Source organism: Oncorhynchus masou, chromosome 6, assembly GCF_036934945.1.
Source record: "Oncorhynchus masou masou isolate Uvic2021 chromosome 6, UVic_Omas_1.1, whole genome shotgun sequence".
In the NCBI taxonomy this organism is placed as follows: domain Eukaryota; kingdom Metazoa; phylum Chordata; class Actinopteri; order Salmoniformes; family Salmonidae; genus Oncorhynchus; species Oncorhynchus masou.
This window is the reverse complement of record NC_088217.1, coordinates 78,158,993-78,168,184: the sequence shown is the minus strand read 5'-3', so window position 1 is coordinate 78,168,184 and position 9,192 is coordinate 78,158,993. Positions and strand designations below refer to the sequence as shown.

At 43.9% G+C, this 9,192-nt stretch overlaps 1 pseudogene; it reads right to left on the bottom strand.

Moving 5' to 3' along the window:
* Positions 1–1,722: 1,722 nt before the first annotated feature.
* On the bottom strand, positions 1,723–5,259 carry LOC135541707 (NLR family CARD domain-containing protein 3-like; annotated as a pseudogene).
* Between the last annotated feature and the right edge of the window lie 3,933 nt (positions 5,260–9,192).

The window sequence follows — 9,192 nt, the reverse complement described above, 5'->3', positions numbered from 1 at the left end:
TCCTTAGGCGAATTAACCACGCCACCATATCGACTGGCACGGGCCGGGAGTCTGCGCCCCTTCACTTTGATTCATCTCCCAGAATTCCCATTCCAACTCTATCAAAGTAATCTCAGTGAAGCCACAGCATTGATCTCTAAACACCACACACACACACACACACACACACACACACACACACACACACACACACACACACACACACACACACACACACACACACACACACACACACACACACACACACACACACACACACACACACACACACACACAACAAACCCGGTCTGCAGTGTACTTATTACCTCTTCTTCTAGATGCAGAAATGATCTGGACTTGCATACTACTTAACAGGCCTATGAAGTGATGTTTACCCTTGCCCATTCATGTACTGTAGTGCTAGCACCTTACAGTCCGTTCCCAAACCTATTGCTGCTCACTGCCTTGTGCCTCAGTCTCTCAATAATATCAAATAAGTCTATGTACCAGAGGAGGCTGTTGAGGGGAGGACGGCTGATAATAATGTCTGGAATTGAGTAAACGGAATGGCATTAAGTTATTTGATACCATTCTACTGATTCCTCTCCAGTCATTACCAATAGCCCGTCCTCCCCAGTTTAGGTGCACCAGCCTCCTGTGGTATGTACTATGTATCCTACTTTAGTAAAATATTGAAAGACGCCAACAGCACCTATGCTTCCTGTATCTAAAAGTAGAACGTAAAAAAAAGAACATTCTAGAAACATTTTATTACAAACAATAAGGAAAAGCAATAACAACTAGAGATTTTAAATGGGAGGTTTTTACAGCAGTGATTCTAGTTACAAGGTCAGTCAACTTTAGAGATGTATGGTATATTCATGTTTACTTACTCAGTCAGGTCATGATTAGAGTGAAACATATCCCATCAGGTCACCCAGATGTGATTGAACAGTCTTCTCTGAAGATTCCAGTCTTCTCTGTGTTCCTCCAGGACACAGGAGGTTATTCTACCTGACACAGGGTCACAGTCCCTATGTCACCCCTTACATAAAACCCTGGGTAGACGGGCTCAGTGAATGTAGAGTGGAATGTGTGCAGGTGGGTCAGTGTGTCAGAGGAGACGCTGTAGAAGGACAGCGTGGCGGCCGGCCAGTCCAGATACACTCCCACTCTGTTGGAGCGGGGGGAGGGGACAGGTATGTCAGTTCTCGTATAATTGTGCCTGGCAGAGTAACTGTCATAAAAGCTGTTCAGATTCCAGGACTTGTCATTGGCTCCAAGCTGACTGTCAGGACCCTTTCCTCTCCTGCTGATTCCTTTAAATGTTACCGCGATGCAAACCCTCCCACTCAACTCTACCTCCCAGTAGCAGCACCCAGTCAGACCCTCTCTAACAGCACCTGTTCCTAGTCCTCAAATCTCTCTGGGTGATCAGAATACGGCTGCTCCCTCCAGGTCCATTCCACCTTCCTGTTCTCCTCAGACAGAGAGAGGGTTCTGTGTGCTGTGTTTGGCTCCAATGTCAGATCACAGGCATCTAAATGGGGGGGACATGGATTGAAATATACTGTATTTGGGGGAAAAACCACTTGGAAAGCATGTATTTGAACATACACAGTATTGTTTTACAGGACTTTGTTTTGCAGTATTGAAACTGAAAGTTAATTCAACTGAAATTGGCCTCTAAACACATGTTGATCTAATGAACCATTATTACTTGTTGAACAAGTACAGGAATACTCACTTCAGTGTCACCAGTTTACATTGTGGACTTTGCAGTCCAGCAGAGAGCAGCTTCACTCCTAAATCCTGCAGGTCGTTGCCACTCAGGTCCAGCTCTTCCAAGTGTGAGGAGATGAGAGCTGTGCCCAGCGCTTTGCAGCATCGGTTTGAGAGGTTACATTGATTCAGCCTAAATAAGATGTTTAAAATCGACAATTTGAGATTTTACAACATGTTACTTGAGAAGTAGCATAGCAGTAACATAACAGTTAGCATAACAGTTACTCACAGGGCTGTTCTGGAGGCTTTGACTACTGGCAGCATCCTCAGAAGACCCTCCTCTGATCTAAAGTATTTCTTCAGGTCAAACACATCCAGCTCTTCTTTTGAAGATAGCAACACAAACACCAGAGCTGAAAACAGTGCAGGTGACAGTTTGGCTGCTGAGAGACTTCCTGAGCTCAGGTATCTTTGGACCTCCTTCACTAGAGAACGGTCATTCAGCTCACTCAGACAGTGGAACAGATTGATGCATCTCTCCGGAGAGGGATTCTTCCTGATCTTCATCTCCATGTACTCAACTATTTCCTCATTGGTCTGTGAGCTGCTTCCTGCCTGTGTCAGTAGGCCTTGTAGGAGAGTCTGAATGGACTCCAGTGAGAGGCCCAGAAGGAAACGGAGGAACAGGTCCAGGTGTCCATTCTTACTCTTTAGGGTCTTGTCCACTGCATTCTTGAGTAAGTTCATCATAGGTTGGTGTTTCCACAATTTCCACAAAAAGGAGTTCTGTTGGACCAGTGGGTTTTTATCGCAGTTTATGAATGTGAGAAACACATAAACAGCAGCAAGACACTCCTGGATGCTCAGATGAACAAAGCTGAACACTGTCTTCTGACTGGTCCTCCCCTCCACCTTCAAGATCTCGGTGCACAAACCTGAGTACACAGATGCTTTTCTGACTCCAATGCCACACTCTGTCAGGTCTTCCTCATAGAAGATAAGATATCCCTTCTCCAGCTGATGAAATGCCAGCTCTCCAAGTTTGAGGACTATGTTGTCACCTCCTACGGAGTTACCTTTTGCTCTCATCCTGTCTGTCTGACAGAACAGGAAGTATAAGTATGTCTCAGTCAGGGTTTTGGGCAAATCTCCACTCCCTGCTTCATCCAACAGCTTCTCTAGAACAGTGGCTACAATCCAACAGAACACAGCTATGTGGCACATGATGTGGAGGCTCCTTGATGACTTGACATGGTTGATGATTCTGCTGGCCAGGTTCTCATCACTCATTTTCTCCCTGAAGTACTCCTCCTTCTGTGGGTCATTGAACCCTTGTACCTCTGTCCACTGGCGGATGTGTTGACGAGGGATCTGATTGGCTGCAGCAGGTCGGGAGGTTATCCAGATGAGAGCAGAGGGGAGGAGCTCTCCTGTGATGAGGGTTGTGATCAGTTGGTCCAGCGAGGCTGGCTTTGTGTCGTCTGTCAGAACCTTACTGTTGAAGTTCAGAGGAAGTCGACTCTCGTCCAGACCATCAAAGATGAACAGAACTTCACCGGTCCCATGACACTGAAGAATTGATGAAGCAGTTCATTTAGACTGCAGTCCTTTTCCCCCATATTAGAATTAATTTTGAAAAAAGGAAGTGGAAAGATGAAATCAATGTCTTGGTTCTCCTTTCCTTCTGCCCAGTCGTGAATAAACTTCTGAACGGAGACAGTATTTTTCTACGCCAACAATGCCCAGTGTAAGCCCGGTTCTGATTGGCTTCTTTTGATCAGGTCGGGGTTTGAAAATGTTGTTGGCTTCAATAGTGGTCTCTCCTGTGGCTGGTGTTCTAGATTCCAGATGTATGACCTCATGCTCATCTCTGACCCCTCCCCTGGCCCCTTCGATCACATGGAGCTCAGTGTAGATCTGGTCTAGGTAGATGGAATCACCTTCCTTTGACGTCCCCTCATATATACAGCCGTACTTCTTCTTAATGTAGGATTTCAGTTTGTCTTGGACTGCAATAAAAAACAAAGATCCAGTGAGTTTACTTTTTATATACTGCCATGGTAACGGTATGTGTGTATGTATTGACGTCATTATGACATGTTTTGGTTAGGTTGTTTTGTCAAACGTCTTTTTGACGACCATAAATGATCTGGTTCTCTCACCAGATAACAACCAAAATATGACGTATTTCACATGATGTCTCGATATCGTCATGAAAGAAGATGTCTTTACCTGGTTATCTAAGGCACTGCATCTCAGTGCTAGAGGCGTCACTACAGACAACCTGGTTTGAATCCAGGCTGTATCACACCCGGCCGTGATTGGGAGGCCCATAGGGCGGCACAAAATTGGTCCAGCGTCGTCCGAGTTTGGCCGGTGCAGGTCGTCATTGTAAATAAGAATTTGTTCTTAACTCACTTGCCTAGTTAAATAAAGGTTCAATTTAAAAAATAATCTGGTTTACACCTCATTCAGAAAGTATTCAGACCCCTTCCCTTTTTCCACATTTTGTTACCTTACAGCCTTATTTTTAAATGTATTCAATTAAACAATTTCCTCAATCTACACACAATAGCTCATATTGACAGAGCGAAAACAGTTTAGAAATGTTTGCAAATGTATTAAAAATGAAAAACAAAAACCTTACTTAGATAAGTATTCAGCCCCTTTGCTATGAGACTGGAAATGGGGCACATGTTTATCCTGTTTCCATTGATCATCCTTGATATGTTTCTGCAACTTGATTGGAGTCCACATGTGGTAAATTCAATTGATTGGACATGATTTGGAAAGGCACACACCTGTCTATATAAGGTCCCACAGTTAACAGTGCATGTCAGAGAAAAACCCAAGCCATGAGGTCGAAGGAATTGTCTGTAGAGATCTGAGACAGGTTTGTGTAGAGGCACAGATCTGGAGAAGGGCACTGAAACATCTGCAGCATTGAAGGTCCCCAAGAACACAGTGGCCTACATCATTCTTAAATGGAAGAAGTTTGGAACCACCAAGTCTCTTCCTGGGTCTGGCCGCCCGGCCAAATTGAGCAATCGGGGGAGAAGAGCCTTGGTCAGGGAGGTGAACAAGAACCCGATGGTCACTCAGACAGAGTTCCAGAGTTCCTCTGTAGAGATGGGAGAACCTTCCAGCAGGACAACCATCTCTGCAGCACTCTACCAATCAGGCCTCTATGGTAGAGTGGCCCGATGGAAGCCACTCAGTAAAAGGCACATGACAGCCTGCTTGCAGTTTGACAAAAGGCACCAATAGGACTCTGACCATGAGAAACAAGATTTTCTGGTCTGATGAAACCAATATTGAACTCTTTGGCCTGAATGCAAAGTGTCACGTCTGGAGGAAACCTTGCACCATCCCTATGGTGAAGCATAGCTGTGGGGATGTTTTTCAGAAGCAGGGACTGGGACAATAGTCAGGATCGAGGGAAAGATGAAAGGAGAGAAGTACAGAGAGATCCTTGATGAAAACCTGCTCCAGAGGGCTCAGGACCTCAGACTGGGGCAAAGGTTTACCTTCCAACAGGACAACAAACCTAAGCATACCGCCAAGACAAATCAGAAGTGGCTTCGGGACAAGTATCTGAATGTCCTTGAGTGGCCCATCCAGAGCACAGACTTGAACCCGATTAAACATCTCTGGAGATAGCTGATAATAGCTGTGCAGCGACGCTCCCCACCTAACCTGGCAGAGCTTGAGAGGATCTGCAGAGAAGAATGGGAGAAACTGCCCAAATACAGGTGTGCCAAGCTTGTAGCGTCATACCCAAGAAGACTGGAGGCTGTAATCGCTGCCAAAGGTGCTTCAACAAAGTACTGAGTAAAGCGTCTGAATACTTATGTAAATGTAATATTGACTTTTTTTATTTGTATACATTTGCTAAAATTTCTAAAAACCTGTTTTTGCATTGTTATTATGGGGTATTGCATGTAGATTGATGAGGGGAAAACCCAATTGAATCAATTTTAGAATAAGCCTGTAACGTAACAAAATGTTGAAAAAGTCAAGGGGTCTGAATACTTTCCAAATGCAGTATCACTAGCATATTACACACAACCCAACAACTTACAGTAGTGATCATTAATTTATGTCTCCCCTTTGTGTGAAGCTCTGCTATTCATTCTGCTGTCTGGTGAACTGAAGGGTACAAAGCGTTTTACTGATCCACCTCCTCCCTGTAGGAACCAGTTGGTCCCCAACATTGTCTCACCACTGTAAGCCTAAACATGTTGTAACAGAGAGAAGAATGTTGGTGAATATGTTTGTACCTCAAACAAATAAAATCAAATGTATTTATAAAGCCCTTCTTACATCAGCTGATATCTCAAAGTGCTGTACAGAAACCCAGCCTAAAACCCCAAACAGCAAGCAATGCAGGTGTAGAAGCACGGTGGTTAAGAAAAACTCCCTAGAAAGGCCAAAACCTAGGAAGAAACCTGGAGAGGAACCAGGCTATGAGGGGTGGCCAGTCCTCTTCTGGCTGTGCCGGGTGGAGATTATAACAGAAAATGGCCAATAAGCATTTCGCTACACTCGCATTAACATCTGCTAACCATGTGTATGTGACAAATAAAATTTGATTTGATGTTCAAATGTTCATAAATGACCAGCATGGTCAAATAATAATAATTGCAGTGGTTGTAGAGGGTGCAACAGGTCAGCACCTCAGGAGTAAATGTCAGTGGACTTTTCATAGCCGATCATTGAGAGTATCTCTACCGCTCCTGCTGTCTCTAGAGAGTTGAAAACAGCAGCAGAATTCAAGTGTACACACCCAAAAATACTCACAGTCAGTGGTGGAAAGTACTTAAGTAAAAAATACTTTAAAGTACTACTTAAGTCGTCTTTTGGGGAATCTGTACTTTACTACTTACATTGTTGACAACTTTTACTTCACTTCATTCCTAAGGAAAATAATGTACTTTTTACTCCATACATTTTTCCTGACACCCAAAAGTATTAGTTACATTTTAAATGCTTAGCAGGACAGGAAACTGGTCCAATTCACACACTTATCAAGAGAACATCCATGGTCATTCCTAATGCCTCCAATTTAGCAGACTCACTAAACACAAATGCTTAGTTTAAATTATGTCTGAGTGTTGAAGTGTCCTTCTAGCTATCCGTAAAACAAGAAAGTCATGCTGTATGGTTTGATTAATATAAGGAATTTTAAATTATTTATACTTGTACTTTTAATTTTGATACTTAAGTATATGTGGATTCATTTCTGAAATACTTACTTTATGTCATCTCCGTTTTGAAGATGATATTCTACTCGGTCGTCATAGAATAGATCCTGTGCAACAAATTGTTTTTTTTTACTCTTAACTTTTCCGGAGGACCTTACACAACACCAGGAAGCCGCAATGGAGAGAAGAGTTTCTTAAAAGAAAAGTTCAGTATTTTAACATTTGAAAACTAGCAATGGTGGAAACTCCCTCCGAACAATGCCTACAACAACCCTATATGGTTTTAAATCCATGAAGGGGGAGTGCAGTGTAGCCTAGTGGTTAGAGCATTGGACTAGTAACCGTAAAGGTTGCAAGTTCAAATCCCCAAGCTGACAAGGTACAAAATCTGTCGTTCTGCCCCTGAACAGGCAGTTAACCCACTGTTCCTAGGCCATCATTGAAAATAAGAATTTGTTCTTAACTGACTTGTCTCGTAAAAAAAGGGGGGAGTGCAAGTATCCAACACTTATTATACAGCTGAAGCATAGTGAATACCCCCCGCCCACACAAAACGTTGACCAAAATTAGGAATTCTAACCTCATATCACATAATAATGAATAATAATACAATCATATTTGTTATAACATTTGTTATAAGCTTTTCAGGGAAGCTAGAAACCATTATACACAGGCAGTCAGAAAAGCCAAGGCTAGCTTTTTCAAGCAGAAATTTGCTTCCTGCAACACAAACTCAAAAAGGTTCTGGGACACTGTAAAGTCCATGGAGAATAAGAACAAATCCTCCCAGCTGTCCACTGCACTGAAGATAGGAAACACTGTCACCACTGATAAATCCACTATAATTGAGAATTTCAATAAGCATTTTTCTACGTCTGGCCATGCTTTCCACCTGGCTACCCCTACCCCGGTCAACAGCACTGCACCCCCCACAGCAACTCGCCCAAGCCTTCCCCATTTCTCCTTCTCCCAAATCCAGTCAGCTGATGTTCTGAAGAGCTGCAAAATCTGGACCCCTACAAATCAGCCGGGCTAGACAATCTGGACAATTTCTTTCTAAAATTATCTGCCAAAATTGTTACCACCCCTATTACTAGCCTGTTCAACCTCTCTTTTGTGTCGTCTGAGATTCCCAAAGATTGGAAAGCAGCTGCGGTCATCCCCTCTTCAAAGGGGGGGACACTCTTGACCCAAACTGCTACAGATCTATATCTATCCTACCCTGCCTTTCTAAGGTCTTCGAAAGCCAAGTCAACAAACAGATTACCGACCATTTTGAATCTCACCATACCCTCACTGCTATGCAATCTGGTTTCAGAGCTGGTCATGGGTGCACCTCAGCCACGCTCAAGGTCCTAAACGATATCTTAACCGCCATCGATAAGAAACATTACTGTGTAGCCATATTCATTGATCTGGCCAAGGCTTTTGACTCTGTCAATCACCACATCCTCATCGGCAGACTCGCCAGCCTTGGTTTCTCAAATGATTGCCTCGCCTGGTTCACCAACTACTTCTCTGATAGAGTTCAGTGTGTCAAATCGGAGGGTCTGCTGTCCGGACCTCTGGCAGTCTCTATGGGGGTGCCACAGGGTTCAATTCTTGGACCGACTTTCTTCTCTGTATACATCAATGATATCGCTCTTGCTGCTGGTGAGTCTCTGATCCACCTCTACACAGACGACACCATTCTGTATACTTCTGGCCCTTCTTTGGACACTGTGTTAACAACCCTCCAGGCAAGCTTCAATGCCATACAACTCTCCTTCCATGGCCTCCAATTGCTCTTAAATACAAGTAAAACTAAATGCATGCTCTTCAACCGATCGCTGCCTGCAACTGCCCGCCTGTCCAACATCACTACTCTGGATGGCTCTGACCTAGAATACGTGGACAACTACAAATACCTAGGTGTCTGGTTAGACTGTAAACGCTCCTTCCAGAACCACATCAAACATCTCCAATCCAAAGTTAAATCTAGAATTGGCTTCCTATTTCGCAACAAAGCATCCTTCACTCATGGTGCCAAACATACCCTTGTAAAACTGACCATCCTACCAATCCTCGACTTCGGCGATGTCATTTACAAAATAGCCTTCAATACCCTATTCAACAAATTGGATGCAGTCTATCACAGTGCCATCCGTTTTGTCACCAAAGCTGGTCCTCGCTTCATACTCGTCGCCAAACCCACTGGCTCCATGTCATCTACAAGACACTGCTAGGTAAAGTCCCCCCTTAACTCAGCTTGCTGGTCACCATAGCATCGCCCACCTGTAGCATG